This window comes from Galleria mellonella, unplaced genomic scaffold (genome assembly GCF_026898425.1).
Source record: "Galleria mellonella isolate WM207_F2 unplaced genomic scaffold, CSIRO_AGI_GalMel_v1 utg23, whole genome shotgun sequence".
Lineage (NCBI taxonomy): Eukaryota > Metazoa > Arthropoda > Insecta > Lepidoptera > Pyralidae > Galleria > Galleria mellonella.
In genome coordinates this window covers 2075789-2095877 of record NW_026442045.1, presented here as the reverse complement: position 1 = coordinate 2095877, position 20089 = coordinate 2075789, and the positions used below count along the sequence as shown (strand labels likewise).

The window sequence follows — 20089 nt, the reverse complement described above, 5'->3', positions numbered from 1 at the left end:
AGTATTCATTTTGATAGGTTACTTTATTACTTATGCATTACTGTTATTAGTTATTATATTATTTACTGAATAGTTTTGAAAACTTAAAATATACTTTTTTTATAGGACTTGTAACAATTTATAGTTCATCAGGTATCCAAATTAACAATCAAAATTATTTAATAAAATTAAAGTATAAAAATTAAAATAAAATTACTATTATAATAATATATCTATACTAATATATTATTAAATAAAATATGCCATGTGTCCCGGCACAGAATGAACCACCCTTTCGATTCCCGTGGGTGTCGTAAAAGGCGATTGAGGGGACTTAATGGTTGAGGGATAGACAGAAGCATCTCTCTTGAAACAACACCAAACTCTAACTGTGGTTGCCAAGCGTGGCAACTAGTGGCAAAACTCCCCTTGAAAGAAGGGCCTATATTCAGCAGTGGACAGTTAATGGCTGATATAAAATGATATATTAGACGAAATTATGCTAATATACAAGTACATTAGTTACTACAAAATGCTGAATTTAATATTACTGCATTCTAAAATAACACAGACGAACATGTCAAGCGCCTTTTTCCAAAGTTTTCTGCTTAGTTGCCCCTCATGGCGGCCACTCAATGATATACATGAATGGAGTGTCCGGTAGGTTCTTTCAACGTTTATCGTATGGCACGTATGAGGGGACACGGTCGCAATCGCTATGCTTGAATACACGCAACGTAAATATCCTTCCTTTTATAAAAAAGAGCTCGATAAATTTTCTTGATATTTGTTTACTTACTAACAAAGACTTGGCAACTTGACAAACAATACGAGTTACAGATGTTATTTCGAATAAATGTTAAATTTAGTTATATGATCACTATTGTTTTGATAATACTACAAAAACATTTAACCACAAATTGTTTAAACAAATACTTGGCCGTCTCAGAGACATTTTCAAAGATTTATTTACATTTATTTTCTCCATTCATTTATGTATTTGACATATCTATTTGTCTGTTATTACATACTATTATTTTATTGTCTATGTATACATAAAATAACTTGTCAAGTTAGAAACTAATATGCTTTGCAATAATGTTAGTCTATGTAGTGTTATATTTATTACAAAATATGACAATTGTCACTGTTTGCTCCGTTAGGTATCATAGTCGTGAATATATATTCGTATTAGTTATTTATTATTTTTACACAGATAGTGGTATTTATATCTACGATTATTTAATTACATTGTAAAAGTTTGGTAACATAATATTATGTTATTTAATTTTTATGTTTAGAATTTATATATATTTTCATAAAAAGCTTTAAATTTTCGTAAAAGTTATAGGCTTATTTCAATAAGAAATTTCTTTGAATTTTAGTCTAGTCTCGTGACATTGTATCACGATATTATTAGCGTAAAATATTAGCTGAAAAAAAAAGAATTATACAGTAAAGTTACACGTATTAAAGATATCATTGATGTTGTTTCTTATTTGTTATATATAAGACAGAATTTAATGTTTCAATGTATCAATAAACCATAATAGATTTGTAATAAAATGAAAAAGAAAATACCGCTAGCTACTGTTCAACACATTTGCACATTTATTTTTTTATTGTTATATATGCATTAATACATATATTAAATACCTTATTAGAATTAATTATTTCAAAGTAACCATCTTTCAGACAAAAAGAAAATCACTGGCTATCTTTAAACCCAATCAAATTGAAACTAAATCGAAATTACATCGACTGGACGTCAAATTTAAGTGAACATAATGTCTGTTTCTTGTAACAGTGTGTAGAAGTTAATATTTTTATTAAAATTGTATTTCATGAATAAATCAAAACGTCATGCTGGCCATTTTATTTTTTGTACGAATTATTTATTATCAGTAATACTAATCTCGAAAACAATATATAATATTGTATTAAATGTTACTTTTATTTTTGTATATTTACACAACTTGATTATCCGGGTGTTCTCGTCCGTACAGAGATAAAATGTTTGAAAAGATGAAATATTAGGCGGGCAGTGTCGGTCAATGTATCTAGACACGAGAACGGAAAGGGGACCTTTTATAACAGTGATACTGACGTTTGTATAGCCCTTTTCATGCGTAAGAGATGCGTTAAAAAATCACCATTTATATTAGCCAGCATTTAAATAAAACCCGAAATAGTCAAGTTACATGACAATGGGATAAATTATATTTTATTTCACTTTCCTGCGATGTATATTTAAATTTTTTAGCTTGGAATGGCAATACATGCTTTTTTTATGCAACTTAGAATGGCAAACGAGCTGACGGCCCACCTGATTGAAAGTGGTTACTATCGCCTATAGATATGACCATGGTACTGGACATAACAGAGTATACTCTTTCGCCCAAGATATCCTTCATGCTCTGCCATTCCTGAGGACTAAGGTGCTATTCCTCTGTACCCTGTAAATTCACTGCCATATTCCACCTTTCAAACCGAAATGCAGCCATGCAAACACGACTGCTTCACGGTAGAAACACGAATGAGACAGAGGTACACAAGCAAACGACTTTTGTACAAAGTATCCCTCTGGTAATACAGGTTTTTATATATTTACCTATTTTTTATGTTTACAAGTTCAACTATTTTTTTTATTTAATTATACTATGTATTTTGATGACATATTTTTATCAGTTATCAACTGATTTTGGTACTTATTTTTCTAATAGAAGTAATAAATAGATCTATATTAGGTTTGTTAAGCTTACAGTCGGGCTTTTCGTTTATTCATATTTTTTTATTTAGAAACTCATATATATATATATATATATATATATATATATATATATATATATATATATATATATATATATATATATATATATATATATATATATATATATATATATAATTCTATTGAACCATAAATAGCACTAATAATCTAGAATCTCTAGTATTGGTGAAAAGCAAGTAGCTTCCAAATATTATTTTCATTACTGCGGCATTCGACGGCATTGAGGAACGTCCAATAATAAAAATATTTAGTCACTATACGCCATTCCTCAAGTGATATCGGTGACCTGCTCTTGTAATATCAAACTCGTATCTCACATATTAGCACGTTTCAAATGACATATTTATCTACGTAGAGGTATATATTTAAGCAAGGTATTCCAAGATCGAGAACGAATTCTATGTCGAAATCTACTAATGTTATAATAATGCATATTTATATATCTATTCCTTTGTTTATTTTCTCTCTATCTCTTAAGGTCTTAAAAGCTTAACTAATCATTATTAAAGACATACGTAGTACCTATTATAATGAATATGAACGTGGGCTTTTAACTACGAATGCGACTAATGGGTACTGCTAGAATTATAATGTAGATTAAAATGTTAGGAACTGAAAGGTAATCCTTTTAAGATATAACCATAATTAAGCGTTTGCTATGAGTACATTTAACAAATTATCTTAACCATAAATAATAATAAAATCGTTTCAGAATTGGTAATGTAATCGTGTTACTTACTCGCAAAAATATAGTCCAATTCTAAAGGAAGAGGTCCTTTCTAAAGTTGCTTAATGTTCGCAGCAAATTTTATTTTTACAAAGCTTTTATTTAATCTTTGAAAATTTAAAAATATTGTATTGTTTTTTGAATTACAAACCTTAGTACAAAATTGTTATTGTACTCTTATTTATTTATATATATTATTAATATTATATGTAATAATATTAGACCTTCATATACCACGACAATAATTAAACATTTGTTATGGAAAAACAATCCATTTTCCAACAGTTAACTGACGTTTTTTGATGATATATGCTTCATATAAATATAGTAGGTACATGATCTAAGTTTCGAACTCTGAACAAAATGTATCATTTCCAGCCATTTCACAGAAACATTGTCGTCGTATAGTGTAGTAATATTTTAATACAAATGAAAAGGACTGTTATAATCCTTAGACATACTAATAGCTAGCATTATGTTTATCCTTAGTAGTCTGTAACTCATAAATCTGTTAATACGGAGAACATATCATAAATTATAATGCTTGTCTCCGAGAACACAAGATCTTCTACCCAAATTACACCCACTTCTTTAGTCATTACATAGAATAGTTAATGTAGCCAGCAGGTTTATATAAGAAAAAAAAAAATGAAAATGTACGTAAGACAAGTTGATAATCCGTGGCCTAATTAACCTTCGGCGCAAAAAGAGTGATGTTATAAGTTTGACGTATTTGTGTCTATCTGTAGTGTAGTTCCCGACACGGATGAACCGATTATGATGCGTTTTTTTTTTTATTTGAAAGTTGACATGAATGAGATGCTTCTTAGCTACAGTTTATGAAGATCTGTTCAGGCACTTTGAAGGTTACTTAATTTTTTTTTAATTCTATTTATTTTATGCTTCTTGTAAAGAAGTTTCGATCGTATGACTATAAATATATAAATATAGTAAAAAAATGTGATGCAACCCCCAATCTCTAACTTTTAGGGGTTCTTTTCTTTGGGTTGTGATAATTCTTGTCACATATACCTGTGGGGCACTTTACTAATGAAGTCTCAAAGAATTATTATCAAAGAACAGAAATAATTATGTAATGGGCCGTCAGCTTGTTTCCTATTCTAAGTTGCATAAAAAATACTTTACCACGCTTTCATTACGGGATACGACAAAATATGAAGATATTTCTATTTATGCAATTCGAAATGGAAATTTAGCTGTTATTCTAAGGCGGCCCACCTGATAGAAAGTGGGAATTACCCCTTATAGACATTACACACTACTGTAATGATGGTAACCTTCATGTATTGCAATTTCTGAGGACTAAGTTCTTTGTATCCGTACCCTGTGATATCTTTAGCGTATTTCTTCAAACCAAAACAGTATACATATCGTCATAGTCGTAGAATACTGACGGATCTATATATGTAATCTTTGTCAGATCCGTCAGTATTCTACGACTATGACGATATGTTGAAAATTATTTATTACCTATTTTTATTTTTTACTAGTTTTTACCCGCGATTTTATGCGCGTGACGCGGCTATGTTTACTGACCGGTACAGTAAAATCCTTTCTCATCCCATACACTACGTGTATACTTAATTTTATAGTGCTTGGTTTAGCCATTAAGACGCTATAAGCTAACAAACAAATTCACTTTCAATAAAATGATAATCTTCAATGAGGGTTGAAAGAATGAAGATGATGTAATATCAATTACCCCATCATCGCGAATAAACTTAAAAACTATGGTTTGGATAAAAAAAGGACCACGCGGAGGTTGATCTAATAGGCAACATTGCAAGCAATAGCGATTAATGTTCACTTATAATCCCTCCCATCGTCTATTTTTATTACAATAAAACATAAAATACATCAGCTAATCAGAAAGACTTCACTGTGTAGGCGTTTGTTTGATTACTTGAGATAAACGGAATAAATTGTCCGTAGCGTTGGACTACAATTTCTCCAGGGAAAGTTTACGAACGTAAATGTTAATAGTTGACCCTCTTTTAAAGAGATCTCAATACCTATTATAGTATCTTTGTTCTCATATGCAGAATTGTAGATGTTTTAAATTAACTATTTGTAATATTAATATTTTTCATTCCTTATCCCAATATATATATTAATACGTGAAGTAATAACTTTGTACCCCTTTTTACGAAAAGAAAAAGGAATGCAATATGATAATATTTTTTAAAAATTATACATAAAAATACATGAAATCAATAAAAAACATGAATTGGGAGTCTCCTCTTTTAAAAATAGGTTTCAGGAAGTATCCTTTAATACTAATATTATAATATTAGTACAACACTCGTAACAAACAAACATACAAAATTTGTAAAGATTTTTATACAGATTTTTATATATTATTTAAACAAGCTACTGAAAATAATGAATTTTAATGAAGTTCGATAGATAATTGGGCCATGTCCTGGATACATACATAATTAAGGCAGGCGCAGTCGCGGATTACAGTTAACATTTTATTATCAGTAAGTCAGAATAATACGCTGTTGGCATGGCCATATCTTTTTATAGCAGTGAACTAGTGTTACTTTATAGAACTTTTGTAATCCATCTTATATTATTATAATTCCTTTTTATATTCTTTATAATTTATTATAGTTCTTTAAATATTCCTTTAACAGTGTGCTAGGTAAAAAAAAAATACATTCCTCAAAAATAAAAAATTAAGAGTAGATTATTAAAACTGTTAACATTTTCCTTTATTGTTAGGGAGGCAAAAGAGCGGACGCTATTGTCGCCCATGACAGACGAGAGGAGTTGCTTGTGCATTGCCAGCCTTTTAAATGTTTGTAGGTATGTTTTTTTGAAATTTTCCATATTATATTGTAAAGGGAATGTTCCCTTATCTAATATATCTAACACAACTATTTTAATTGCGTTAGATACATTAACAGCTAAAAATTAGAGAGAGAGAGAGATTTTTTTTTATTATTATTTCATTAGTTTAGATGTTTACAGTAGATAGGTTCGATATGTATTAGTACAATAAAGAATAAAATAAAATAACAAAATGATTTAAGGATATTTGACAAATAGAATAAAAAACAATATGCGAAATATCGCTTACAAGTACTTCTATCTACATTTCGATTGAAGTTAGGATCGTAAATTTACCTGGTTGTAGGTAATTTATTGCCACCTTATCTTACTATTACATATTCAAAATGCAGCACCATTGCACTGCGATCGACATAGAAAACTCCGTTTTTTCAATCCCAGTTAATTTATTGTCGATCACCGGGAGCGGGCGTTGAGTAATGCGTTTGGTGTTCTATTGAATTGTACACCAATTTGCATTGAAGTTAAAATCTATTTCTCTTCAAATAATTCCCTTTTACTTTCTTGCTTTGTGTTATTCGGGTCATGTACCACGTTATACGCTTTATTTAACATATTTTATTGCAATATTGTATCTTTACTCTCAGAAATTGTTCTTATTATTTATTTTCTTTATGACTCTTTTTTATTTGAATCACCGTCATAGTAGGTACATATACATTTAAGTCTTCTTGTAGATCTTAGTCTCGTAGTCGGTTAGTTTATGGTTGGTTTAAACCTTGAAAACGAGTGGCGTTTTCTAGTATAGCTTTAAAATAAAATTTATTCCTTTTGACTTCCTGATGTTTAGTACTCTACTCTAAGTCATAGTTAATTTTTGCAGTATCTTGCTTCATAGCTTTTAGTGAAATTTGGATAAACAGAATAATTTATATAAAAAAGCGAAACATTTAGCGTTCTATTGTTTTTGCTTAACCTAATGAGAGCTAGACGTAACAGATATGTATGTGTGTGATTTATATATTCATAAGTAATTAATATGCATTGTAAATGAAACAAAAATAGTTTTTCGTTTATATAAAATATTTGTATTAAAGTCATCAATATCTGAAAGTACAAGCATATTTTTCTTCAGCAATCCGAATAATATGTGGAAAAGAAATGAAATAGATCGTACGAGTTACGACATTATACAAACTACTTCACAAGCAACATTTGTATTGTACGCCATTATTTTAGTTGGTACACTATTACGTTTTGACGATATTGTTGAAATATAGGCATTTATGTAGCGAGCGATTCTCTTAGCGCGTTGTTGTGCGCACAATCGCGTGCCTGCACCAATTTGTGTAGGCGCCTTATCGTAGACGCTAATGTTCAGTGTAATGCTACTTCCGACATGAAAACTGCTCTGAACTCATTGTTCGCTCGAAAAGTGTGCCTCTGTAACTGTATGGCTTACACGGAGCCAGGAAGTTAACAGTTACTATGTTACGAGATGTCTACTTAATCAGTACAAACCCAATGCCGTAACATATATAAATTTCAATATCAAATGTATCGTTAAGGTAAAGCAGTGTTTTTCAAAGGTCACGACATCCTGGGGGGTCTCCAAGCCTCTCTACAAGTGGGTCGCGAAAGGTCGCGAAGCCGTAAAAATTAAACAACGTACAAAAATATTTTTTTATTAAGAAAATGTTCATTAAAGGACCTTTATTGTAGATAGATTAACACAAATTAACAAAATAACCGTGAGTCACTTTAATATGAAGTGTACGCCTATTTTTTTTTAACCCATTTCTCCCATTGCGGATATTGTCAAAATAAATAATAAATAATTTGATGTTTGTAATATAAGAAAATACATATTGGTTAGGAAGTGCAGAGAATAGTGGGTCACAAAATATTTATATATACTCAGGGGGTCGCGCCATGAAAAAGTTTAAAAAACACTGAGTTAGGGGAAATGAAACAAATAATATTTTTGAGTTAAATTGGTTTTAACAAATATAGTCAATAGATATAGTTGGTTTAAAATCATTCTCAATAGAAATTTAAGAGCAAGGTCTATATTTAATAGTGGGTCATGAATAAATAAAATTTTGACGATACTAGCTATAAAGAGAGATATCTTGTTAAGGCACATTAAAAGCTCTCTCTGGGAATACGTAAATCAATCTGTCGGTAAATACGTCTTCGTTTTTGCTTTTGCATATATGAGATAGAACATGAAAGCAATGCCATCTTTTTCTTTTTTTATATATGCGGTATTGAAAACATTCCACTAGAGGGAGACTTTGTACAAAAGACATTTGCATGAGTATTTCCGTGCATTGGGTGTCGTAAGAGGAGGTAAAGAAGTTTATAGTGGAGGGATGGGCAGCAGCGTCTCTCTTAAAACATCACTAAAAGCCAAACTAGGGTTGCCAACTCGCCTGCCAAACTTGGCAACTACTGGTAAAACCCCCTTTATGGGGAAGCCTATATTCAGCAGTAGATAGTTAACAACTAATACAACATGCGTACTGCATGGGCCCTCTGTCCCACTCATGCTTCTGCCGGGAAGCAACTGTGGTTACATGGTTGTTTTGATTTGAAAGGCAGAATACGAAAGCAAAACATTATAGTCCTCAGAAATGACAATGCATGAAAGGTACCATGAACTGCACAGTATACTCCTGTTCTGTGACGTCCTTAATGCCGTTCATTACTAAACACGGTAGTTACCACTATCCATCAGGTAGGTTATCTTGTTTATCATTTTAGGTTGCATAAAAAAGTACATACGTTTTCTTCCTATATATATTATTACTAGCTGACCCCGCAAACGTTGTTTTGCCATATAAATTAAAAGAGGCCGGCTTCGCCTCATCCCTACTCCGTAATATAAGGGTATTTCTCTGTAAGCTCGTACAGGTCCCATACAAATGCTGTCCTGACAATTATTTTTGCCATTTGCCAAAAAACCGTGTCGTATTTCGAAGAAAATTAACTATTATTTTAGTTAGATAAGGAGGCCCACTGAATTTATACGTATTTTCCGAGTTATTAACGATTTTTCAAAAAATCATGACAGGGGACTGTATGAGGTACCAGGGGACTGTTACAGGGCCATCGTTTAAGAAATGCCCTCGTTCGATGCCACATGGAAGAGTATTGAAAATTGGTCGTAGATGTGTCCAAAGAGCAGCAGATGAATGGGCTATGTTCTCGGAGACTGTGCAAAAAGAAAGAATGGAATTTCGTAGGTAAACTACTAAGGTATGCAGGCTCAATTGTGCTCGAGATCCATCGAAATGAAAGTTCTGTATCTCTTTTGCGTATTTAGTGTTATAATTCTCGCTAAAATCTACGTGGATCAGAACTTCATCATCTTGTAGATTTGACTTTAAATTATTCATTGTTTTATATTGGTGAACAATATTTCGCTGGTGATCAAAAATTTGTGTTAATCTGTCTGTAAATGTGTTATGAGCTGTCTTGGATATCCAAATGTTTTTTTCAAATACTTAGTCACCAGTCGGTTCCATTTAGTCTTAAAATCTTGAATTTCAGAAATTCACATTTTATATCCTTTCTGTCATCAATTTGTTTATATTTCGGGTTTTTATCAATGCGAGTATGACATGATCTCGCCAAACAATTAATATTATATCGGTCGCAACATAGATCTTTCAGCAACTTTTGGTGATTGTTGTAAGTCAATATGTTATTAGTATGAAGTGCGCTGAGCTTCATGTCTATGTTATTATGAACTATGCAAAGACATGTATCGTGATCTGGAGCGTTTGGCTTCACAACCCAAAATGGACGGAGTCGGCAAAATTTTTGGTAGCTAATTTTTATGTGCCCAGTAATAAACTTTTTATAAAGATTAAAAACTGTGTCAAGAAGATATCTCTTCTGCTTCTTCACAGTATTTCTAGTTATAAAGTTGTAAGCTGTACTTCACAAGTTTTTTTTTTCTAAACGTGTGATTTATTTATTTATTTCTCTGTTAAACTTCTTTTGTTGTTCTAAGACTTCTTTTCTTCTTTGCTGTAGACTAGTACTGGAAACTGCTGGGCTTGGAGCTGGAGATATTTGAACTGGAACTAGAGTGGCGGGTCTTGTAGACAAAGCATCTGCTTCTGGATCTGATAACGGTGTATTTTCTCATACAAAATTATTAGTGACGCTTTTCAGTCTTAGTTTTTTGGCTCGGTATACAATACAATATTAATTCCACTTCTTTAAGGCAGCTCTGTACTCACGAGATGACCATTACTAATTTTCACAAACCTTTTTCTTTTTTTTTTTTGGTACTTCCAACTTCTCCTTTTCTCTTATTTGTTATCTCTTTTCAGAATATTTTTTCTTCTTTTGTATCGTAGTCGCTCTGCTTCTCTCTTTTTTTTATCGTAGTTCCCCTCGGGATTTTTTTTTCTTTTTAGGAACGATATCATGTATGTTTGATCGACCTGTATAAAATAATATAAGTTTATAAAGGAAAATAATGCAAAGCAATGATACTTAGCGGATAAATTTACACCAACAATATATAAAAACAATAACCAATATGCAAAATACACAGTCCTCTGTTGTTTAAAACAGTCCCCTGCTGCATTTTTAGGCTGGGGACTGTTGCCAGGGGACTGTGTATTTAGGTTAGATTTCACAATATTTACAAAACTGATGTAAAATAGTTTTTTAAGAACCTGCCTATCAACTTAGACATAAATAATAAAACAATAAACTATATAGCGATTATTAAAGTAATTAACAAATAAATAATATTACTTACCAGAGGACTGTCTGTGGTAGCGGACCAAACGCGTATTCACCTTACAAATGAAGTTCTGACGCTAAACAAAATGGTGTCTCGTTGCCACTTTCGGCAAGGTTGCCAATTTAACAATAATTACGTTTCGTTTTTCTCTAAAAAACTTTTGTAAATATTACAGTTTTTTTTTAATATGGATTTAAATTTTTGGCAGGGGACTGTATGGAAATTCTAGGGACAAAGTTTACAAGTGTTTACTAATATAATAGAATTCGTAATGAGACCTTGTTTTGCGAAATTAATATTAATTTTATATTTTTTATTATTATATTAACTGCCAAATGTATGTAGTTTCAATAACTTCTTCATAAATCTCGTTTCTAGGCGGGAATACGAGTACAGTGATGGGGACAGCTAGGGGACTGTATTTTTAGAGCTTCAATCACTTCTAGAAAAAAAATTAAAATAGTTATGGTTCTAAAAACAATGGGCCCGTAAATTTTTGGGGTTAAAGTTTCATTAGAAATGATTTTTATGAAAGTAATTATATTACTTTTTGAAAAAAACAGTCGGGACAGCCGATTACGAGTTTATAGAGAATCACCCATAACTGATCGATTGGTAGTTGATCAATTATCGACCGGTGAGGGTTGATGATTAATTTAAATTAAGAAAAAAGATAAAATTATAGCAAATTGTAATTATAAACTATACATAAAAATTAGATTGCATCTTGCAACCCTATAGCGGAATATAAAAATTGCGATTAAAAAACGGGGGTTGATCGTAAAAGGGTGAAAATTTGAAGTTGTATATATTTTTCAATGCTAAATCATATTAAAATAAAAATAAAAAAAATAAAAAAAAAATTTTAGGGGTGGGTTTTTTATACCCTTATCATTGAGGGGTATAAAAAATAGATGTTGGCCGATTTTCAGACTTACCCAATATGCATACGAAATTTCATGAAAATCGGTAAAGCCGTTTCGGAGGAGTTTGGTAACAAACACTGTGACACGAGAATTTTATATATTAGATAAGACCGTGTGGTCCCGGCATAAAATGGGTCGTCCTTTTCCCGCGGATATCGTAAGAGGTGACTAAGGGAATTTAATGATGGAGGAATGGGCAGCAGCGTCCCTATTAAAACATCAAAGGCTAAATGCAGTTGTCAACACGCCTGCCAAGTATGGCAACTACTGGCAAAACCCCCCTTATTGGAAGAGGACTATGTTTAATAGTAGACAGTTGAAGACTGTTATGATATATATACAACTAACATTTAGTTATACATATATATTGTAATATTATCTACTACAATAAACAACAGACGTGTACAGAATAATGAAATAGGCAATTAGAGAGAAGAAATGTATAGCAAATAAATAATTTTAGCGGTAACGTAACATGATAAGCTATCATTAAACGACCCATTTAGGGTTATAACCGTATATTTACCAACAAAGTGACACTTTTATTAAACATTACAAGGATAAATTTACGATGAAATACATATTTCGCGTGTCGGCAGTCAACACAAACAGGTGCGCGGATCTGAATTTGTCCCGTCAGCAAACATAACAGGGCCCATTATTACAGTTGCGTCAACTTTCCCTTATAGGTTGGGAGACACAGTATTTCAGGGGCGGCTGTTCGAGCAAATACATGTTCCTCTCAATTTACGTATAAATAAATCTTTAGTTGTATTTATATTGTTACTGTATGACCCTCTTTTAGACGAGATAGATTCTTACAATGAATACTTTAAAGACTATTATAGCTTGGCAGTTCTATACAAAATAAATACAGGTTGAAATTGAACTCATTAGCGGTATATAAAACTAAGAATTTAACCCTAATATTAAATATATTAAGATAAATATTTAATTAATAAAGCATTCAAAAACGCAAAAAAAAAAAAAAAAAAAAAAATTTGGTCCTTCCATTCTAAATGCTTTGGATACGTTGAGTTATTATATGGGTATATACTTAAAATTTAGTAAAAATATTCAGAGTCACTGATAGAATACTCCCTTTATATAATTTAAGATTGTGCTTCACATAAAGGCCGATTTCAGTTGTGACAAAACCAGTTATTTTTGTTTAAAAACTAAAGTACTGAACTAATTTTAATAAAATTTCTACGGTACCAATCTGTAAATAAATCCTTTCAGATAAAAAAGAATTTTCCAAATAGGCTTAGAACTGACAGAGTTATGAGGTCACAAACATAAAAAATACAACCGAATTAAGAACCTCTTTCATTTTAAAGTCGGTTAAAAATACTATTTCGATTTCTACCTGTATAAGCATGTACAGGTAGAAATAACAGGGATTACAGTCGTAAAAACAACTATTAGTTTAATTTGATTTAACAAAAAATCTAAGAAACAGAACGATAAGGGCAATAAAACCAGCTTAGTATACAATAAATACAAATAAAACTAAAACATAAAGCAATCTAAGATTAAAATCTAAACTTAAAATAATAAGAACCTGAGCGGGTATTTCAAGGACGCTAGCTGTTATATCTCGCTGTGTTGCAATGTTGATCGTTTGCGCGAGATTCTTTTAGGTATACTCATATTTATTTTTAAGTAGTGCGTAATAGTTATCACTATATAAAAAGATAGAAAAGTTGTATAGCAAATAATATGTCGAAACAATAAATATTATAATATTTTTAAAGCTGGCCGAATCCATTATTCAGACGAGAACAATATGTTTTTACAGCAACATATTCATTTTTTATGTTCGGCTTTTCAGGATGTTAAGCCTAATCAATTGTAATAAAATCCCTAAAATTGCATGCTATAATGTTAATGTATTCTATAAGTGCATGGTTTATGCAAATAAATTTATAATAATACCGTCATTATCATATTTGCCATTAACTGTCCACTGCTGAATATAGGCCACCCCCATAAGGGTAGTACCCCCAGTAGTTGCCACCCTTAGCGGGTGTCGTATATTTATATAAAATAAAACAAATGTAATAAAAACAACAATACAGATGTTTTATATAATTACCATGACATTTTTAGTTACCTAAAACAAAGTTACTACTTTTGCAACGATGTTAACCAACAATTTGTTATGTCTTTTGAATGTTGGCTCCCGGTCTATTGTCTTTGGAGGTACTGCGCGTCCTGATATATAACCGATGTGAGGCACGAAAGAAAACAGTTTTTCATTGATTCAGTGCCACATCTGGCGACAAAACGCCTCGGGCTTTCCATTCTGATGACCTGACTTGACATTTTTATTGCTCACCATATTTCCTACGTGGCCTCCAAGGCATTCCGTTATGGAAGGCGACGTAAAATATCGTGAAACTTGGAAGAGGACAGGACAGATATTATGATATTACCGACACGATATATTGAAGAACTTTCGTCTATGTGATACTCGATTGCGCTCCGCTTTCACTTTTTTATGACAGTTTTGTTCTCAAGACTGAAGACATATTTTTTGCTTATGTATTATTTTACGATATAATACAACTTTTTATCTAAATTACATCAGGAAACGTACAATTTATTTTTACGCTTGCTATTTCTACTGTAGTTAGGTACATTTTGATGTTGTCATTATAATTATTGTGATTATATTAAACAAAAGATTTTCCTACGAACTATAAATATAATTAACGGAAGTATAATATTTTTTTTCTTCTTTCTATCTATTCTGTAAGGAACCTAGCATGGAAATAGATAAATAGGAAATTAGATAAATAAATATATATATATATATATATATATATATATATATATATATATATATATATATATATATATATATATATAAAAATAGATTAATGTAACTTTACACGAATCAATTTTGACAACATTATAAGAAACACATACATACCTTTATTGTTGTTTTGTAATATTCCTTAATATTTTCTGTAGTAATAGAATATAATGGATTCAAGGAAAACAACCAGAATATAGTAATAAGGAGAAAAAACAGTATATCATTAGACAATTGTACTGAAAATATTTTCTTACTTATATAAAAATATAATCCAAAAATAATGTTCCTTTTTGTGACGTGTTTGTACATTATGTCCATTATAATTAATTCTATCTATAACTTACTTGGCAATATTAGTAACACAAAAATATATTAAATGTTTATTCTTAAATTCGTGATCGGGACTAATGCGACACAATTACTACTAAATAGTTCCTACACATCTAATTTTAATTGCTGACGCTTCGACGTAGATCCCATCACGTTGTGGTCACGGCAGAATTGGAGTGAGCGAATTCAAATAATGAATTAAATTATTGATATTTATTTAAATACGTGTTAAAAATGTGAAAGTTTAAAATTAACTATATCAATTATCTACCTATAATAAATAAACATTCAATATATCTAAGTATACCTTATTTCAATTTTCATGAATGTGGTATATTAACTTTTATCCACGACTTTGTCTGCGTGACCGAGATATGTTTACTAACTGGGATGAAAAGGAGTCTGTAGTCATCTTCATCCCATGTAGTATGTATATACCGCAGTGAATGGTTAATAAAGCAAGAAACAAACAAACTCACTATCATATTTATAATATTAGTGAGGATTATTTGTTTAAGATGCGAGTCTCAAATACTAAAATTTCTATAAATAACACAAAGAGAGGTCTTGTTTTCTTACTTGGTATTTATATCCATTTAAGCAATTGAGTAAGTCTTTTGAAAGTGGATGAAACGAGAGAGAGTAGCGTTAAGGTAACTGCCACATAACATAAATGTAAGTATTTGTATATCTAGTTATTCACTTTCCAACTGGCAAGATTTTAACTGAATTGCTAATGTTAATAATTCGCTATGTTATATTTTTATTGAAATTTCCGCAATCAATGCAGCGCATTTTAATTAGTATTGCTATACATAAAAATATTTATTAAACCAATAAATATATTAGTTAAATACTAAATATGTAGGTAGATATTACACAGTCTTGTTACTGCCGCTGTCCTCATTTTCATCTGAGCGTATTACAAGAAAATTAAGTTTAACTCCATCAAACAAATAACAACTTAATTAAGACACTTCTTTTACATTAAAATGATGGAATTACCATCGGAAGTAATTTAAACTTGCTCATTTGTTGGACTGGGAGCTGTCAAACTTGTTCAAGAGTGCTTTTAAAACACAACACAGTTTGTCATTATCGATCTTGTGAATTTGAGCTCGACTAGGCGTTATTATAGATGGATTTTTATTAGACTTTATAATTAAAGTATATTAATGTAGATATAAGATATTTACATGTGTTTTTGTGTGTAGTAGTGCTAGTAACTTGGGTACATTGCCCCGATGTGGCGCGTTGGAGGATTATATGATATAAACAAATTGTAATAAATTAGTAAATATTTAAAATATTTACACTGCCATTTTGTACTGTTGACCTTAGACTTCTCCCGTACACTACTATAAGTGACGGTCGTGAGCCACCTATGATCACTGACTCCCTGTACCATATTTGAAAGCCATTGCTTCATTTAGTCGAGATCACCTTACACTATGTTTGTTTGTACGAGATAGTCATTCGAAAACATTTCTTCTTCCTTGACTATCAATTATTATATCATTACTTAAATGGTCGGCCTATTAACACTTCAGTTTGCTGATCTATCAAGCTATATCGATAACTTAGGTTCATTTGCGCGTAACAATGTCATCTTAATTTCGATAAAACGAAAATATTCTATACACAAAAAATACTGACGAATCAGGAACTTCATTCTTTTGAATTCGTCTGAAAATGAGTTAATTATTTAATGATATAATCGCGTGTGCAAAAAACTGCCTAATTTAAATTACATTTTACTTTATATTTTACAGGTAAATTTAATAAGCAAATGGAATAAAATGGCATAATATATTTTTTTCTAAAACAACTCGGTTTGGGGAATAAACAGAACGATAAATATTCATGAGGGTAGTAAGCCTTCTTGTCATAGGCCTTGAGAGCCTGATGGATGGCGCATCGTGCTGCCATATTTACTATACCTATAGTGAAAACTATTATTTTACCTAAAGTCAGAGATTACACTTGTGTACATTGAAACATATTACAACGAAATACTAGAGATCAGATGGAAAAACTTGCGATAATTATCTAATAGATATTTTTCCAATAAAATTTTGTTCTTTTACTGCCTTCTACGGCTGATAAGTAATTTACCTAGCTAGTTATGATTAAGTGGTAGCTGTTACTTAAAGATTTATAGAATAATTTTCATTATCATCATATTTGGAATAGCAAGTATTTTATTCCATTTAAGAATGAAAGAATATAGTATAAATTTTGTATAATTTCTTAATTAATAAATCTTGTATCCATTCCACAAGTGCAAATTAATACTTTTATTTTTACGCATCTAGGCTTCGAGTTCTATATACGAATATATTTTTAGATATAAAATAAAATTTTAATGAATTATAAGAATGTTCTAAAGCAATGAATTTGATGAATATTGTGAAGGCAAATAATGTTATTGACTTTGCAAATAAAGATAACATTAAGATGTTTACACGCTTCATTATCACAGGAAAGTCGGGAAAAGAAAAAGAAACGCACACATTTATCGGATTACGTTGCGTTACGCAAAACAGATAAAGGCAGAATACGTACGAAATACAGTATGGGAGATTTCCGATAATATTTCCCTCATAACGGAACGGAAACGTCTGTCTATACCTAGAAATATTGCAGAGTATACATGAAGCTAAGAACGCAGTATTTTCGGCACATTTATCTTGGTCCCTCGCCACAAAATAATGAGTTAAACGCTTAACATAAACCACACACTGCACTAAGGATCGAAGGGAATATTACTCGTATCTATATAAGGAAACCCAGGAGAGTTGAAACTGAAGTAAATTAAAAATCAAATAATAATAATTTATAAAGTCGTGGATACAACTAGTCTTTACCCGCGTCTTCTTCTAAGTTACTGGGATAAATTAATTAACCGGAATAAAAGTAGTCTAAATCTCTCTAACTAAAATAATACTGATAATCTAAATTTTGCATATACGCCAAATTTTGGTAACTACTATAGATTGTATCGTCAAAACGTCAAAATGTAATGAGCACACTTACATTCACATGAGAAGTAAGTATAAAATTCTATAATTTACCTATGAATAATCCACTTTTAGGCAAATTACTAATTATTTTTCGATTTTATTCATCAAATTTGTAATATTAAAATAATATTTTTCGTCTCTGATGTATCAAATTGTGCGTTAAACTTGTGGACCGAAATTTTTTCAGCAAAATAACCCTAAAAGAAAATATTACGAGGCTGGCTATTAGAAAGGGGTGTGCAAGTACATAAGCCTCCAATAATAAAGTATAAATGATGAGGGCAGAGAAGGGTGGTTCGCGAGACGAGTGATCCATCGCGGGCCCACAAAGATTTATGATAAGATCCGAACTTACGGATGTCGCCACCCACCGCGCGACTCTACGCCAAAGATTCCCTGCTGTGCGTGGTTAGGTTTATTTCTATGTAATTTCTGATAACTATAATTTATCAGTTACTATTATCATCGTGATATGAATGTAGCAAATTAGTAACGTAGTTTAGAATGTGAAATATTATAAGCGAATTAAGGTATGATTACTATATGTTATTATTCTTCCTAATATTGTAAATGTGAAAGCGAGTTTGTTTAGTTATTACTTCTTAGACTACTTAATACTAATCGTTATAAAATTTGATACACAGAAACTATTTTAGGATGGAGAAGGAAATAGGCTACTTTTTATTCCTGTCAATCAACGTTTCTTGGTCATGCGGACAAAGTAGCAAATAAAAACACTAGCTTTCAATTATTAAATTAATAAATACAATAGTAGAGACTAGCTGTGTGGCTCACTTAGCTGTTCGGTTCCGGCATAGAGTAGGCCATCCCTTCTTATTCCGTGAGTGTCATAAGAGTCGACTAAGGAGGGCGAGGAATGGGGAGCAGCGTTCCTCTTAAAACATCTTTAAAGCCTAACTGCGGTTGCCAATTCGCCTGCCAAGCATGGCGACTACTGGTAAAACCTCCCAAGGAGAGGCTTATGTTCAGCAGTGGACAGTTAAACGCTGATATGATAAATAGCAGAGATTATATCATATTAATATTAAAATATAATTCAGGATAATCGTATCACAAATTTATTTCTTCGTATTACAATTTTTATGGACTGCGGTGGTCTCATACCATGAAGTGGACTGTGCGTTTTTTTATATAATAAGTATATTTTGATAGTAAAAAAATAAATACAATAGTACTTACTTTAACTAGTAATATCAAATATTATGGATTTCCAAACTCTGTTTACCATAACGAATACTCCATACGGTGTGTGAATATAGGCTGACGGGCCCGAACAATGCTTCCAATCCGACTGCACAGATAAACTTAGAAATAGTTTCATTTTCAACAAATGATTTTAAACTTAACTTAAAGGCATTAAAGTTCAAAGTCCAATAACTTATAGTCTGTCGAAGTAACTACCTCTGAATAATCATTCATGTAAATGGCATACCACGGAACCGACATAACGTAGTTTGCCCTCGATATAGGAGGGAAGTCAGGATGAATGGATTAACCAGGCCCCGCATTGTTAATGTGTTTTATAAAATACATATTCCAAGACATTTGATATTGTTAGCTTTATCCTCACTAATATTTATAAATTTCAAACTGAGTTCGTTTATTTCTTCTTGGCACCTTCACGGATATTTATTTTTATAACACAGAGTCGAACAAGCATGTTTGGTTTATTCAACTTAGAATGGCAAACAAGTTGACGGCCCACCTGATAGAAAGTGGTAACCGTCGCCTATAGACATGAGCAGTACTATGGACATAACAGAGTATACTGTTTCGCCCATAATACCTCCCATGCGTTGCCATTCCTGAGGACTCAGGTGTTATTCCTCTGTACCCAGTAAATTCACGCCATATCCCACCCTTTAAACCGAAACACAGTCATGCAA

At 31.3% G+C, this 20089-nt stretch overlaps 1 protein-coding gene across 2 annotated transcripts in view; it reads left to right on the top strand.

The window, feature by feature from the left end:
* Positions 1-20089, top strand: part of LOC113512878 (semaphorin-2A) — a 398040-nt gene that overhangs the window by 18262 nt on the left and 359689 nt on the right. The window lies entirely within an intron of this gene.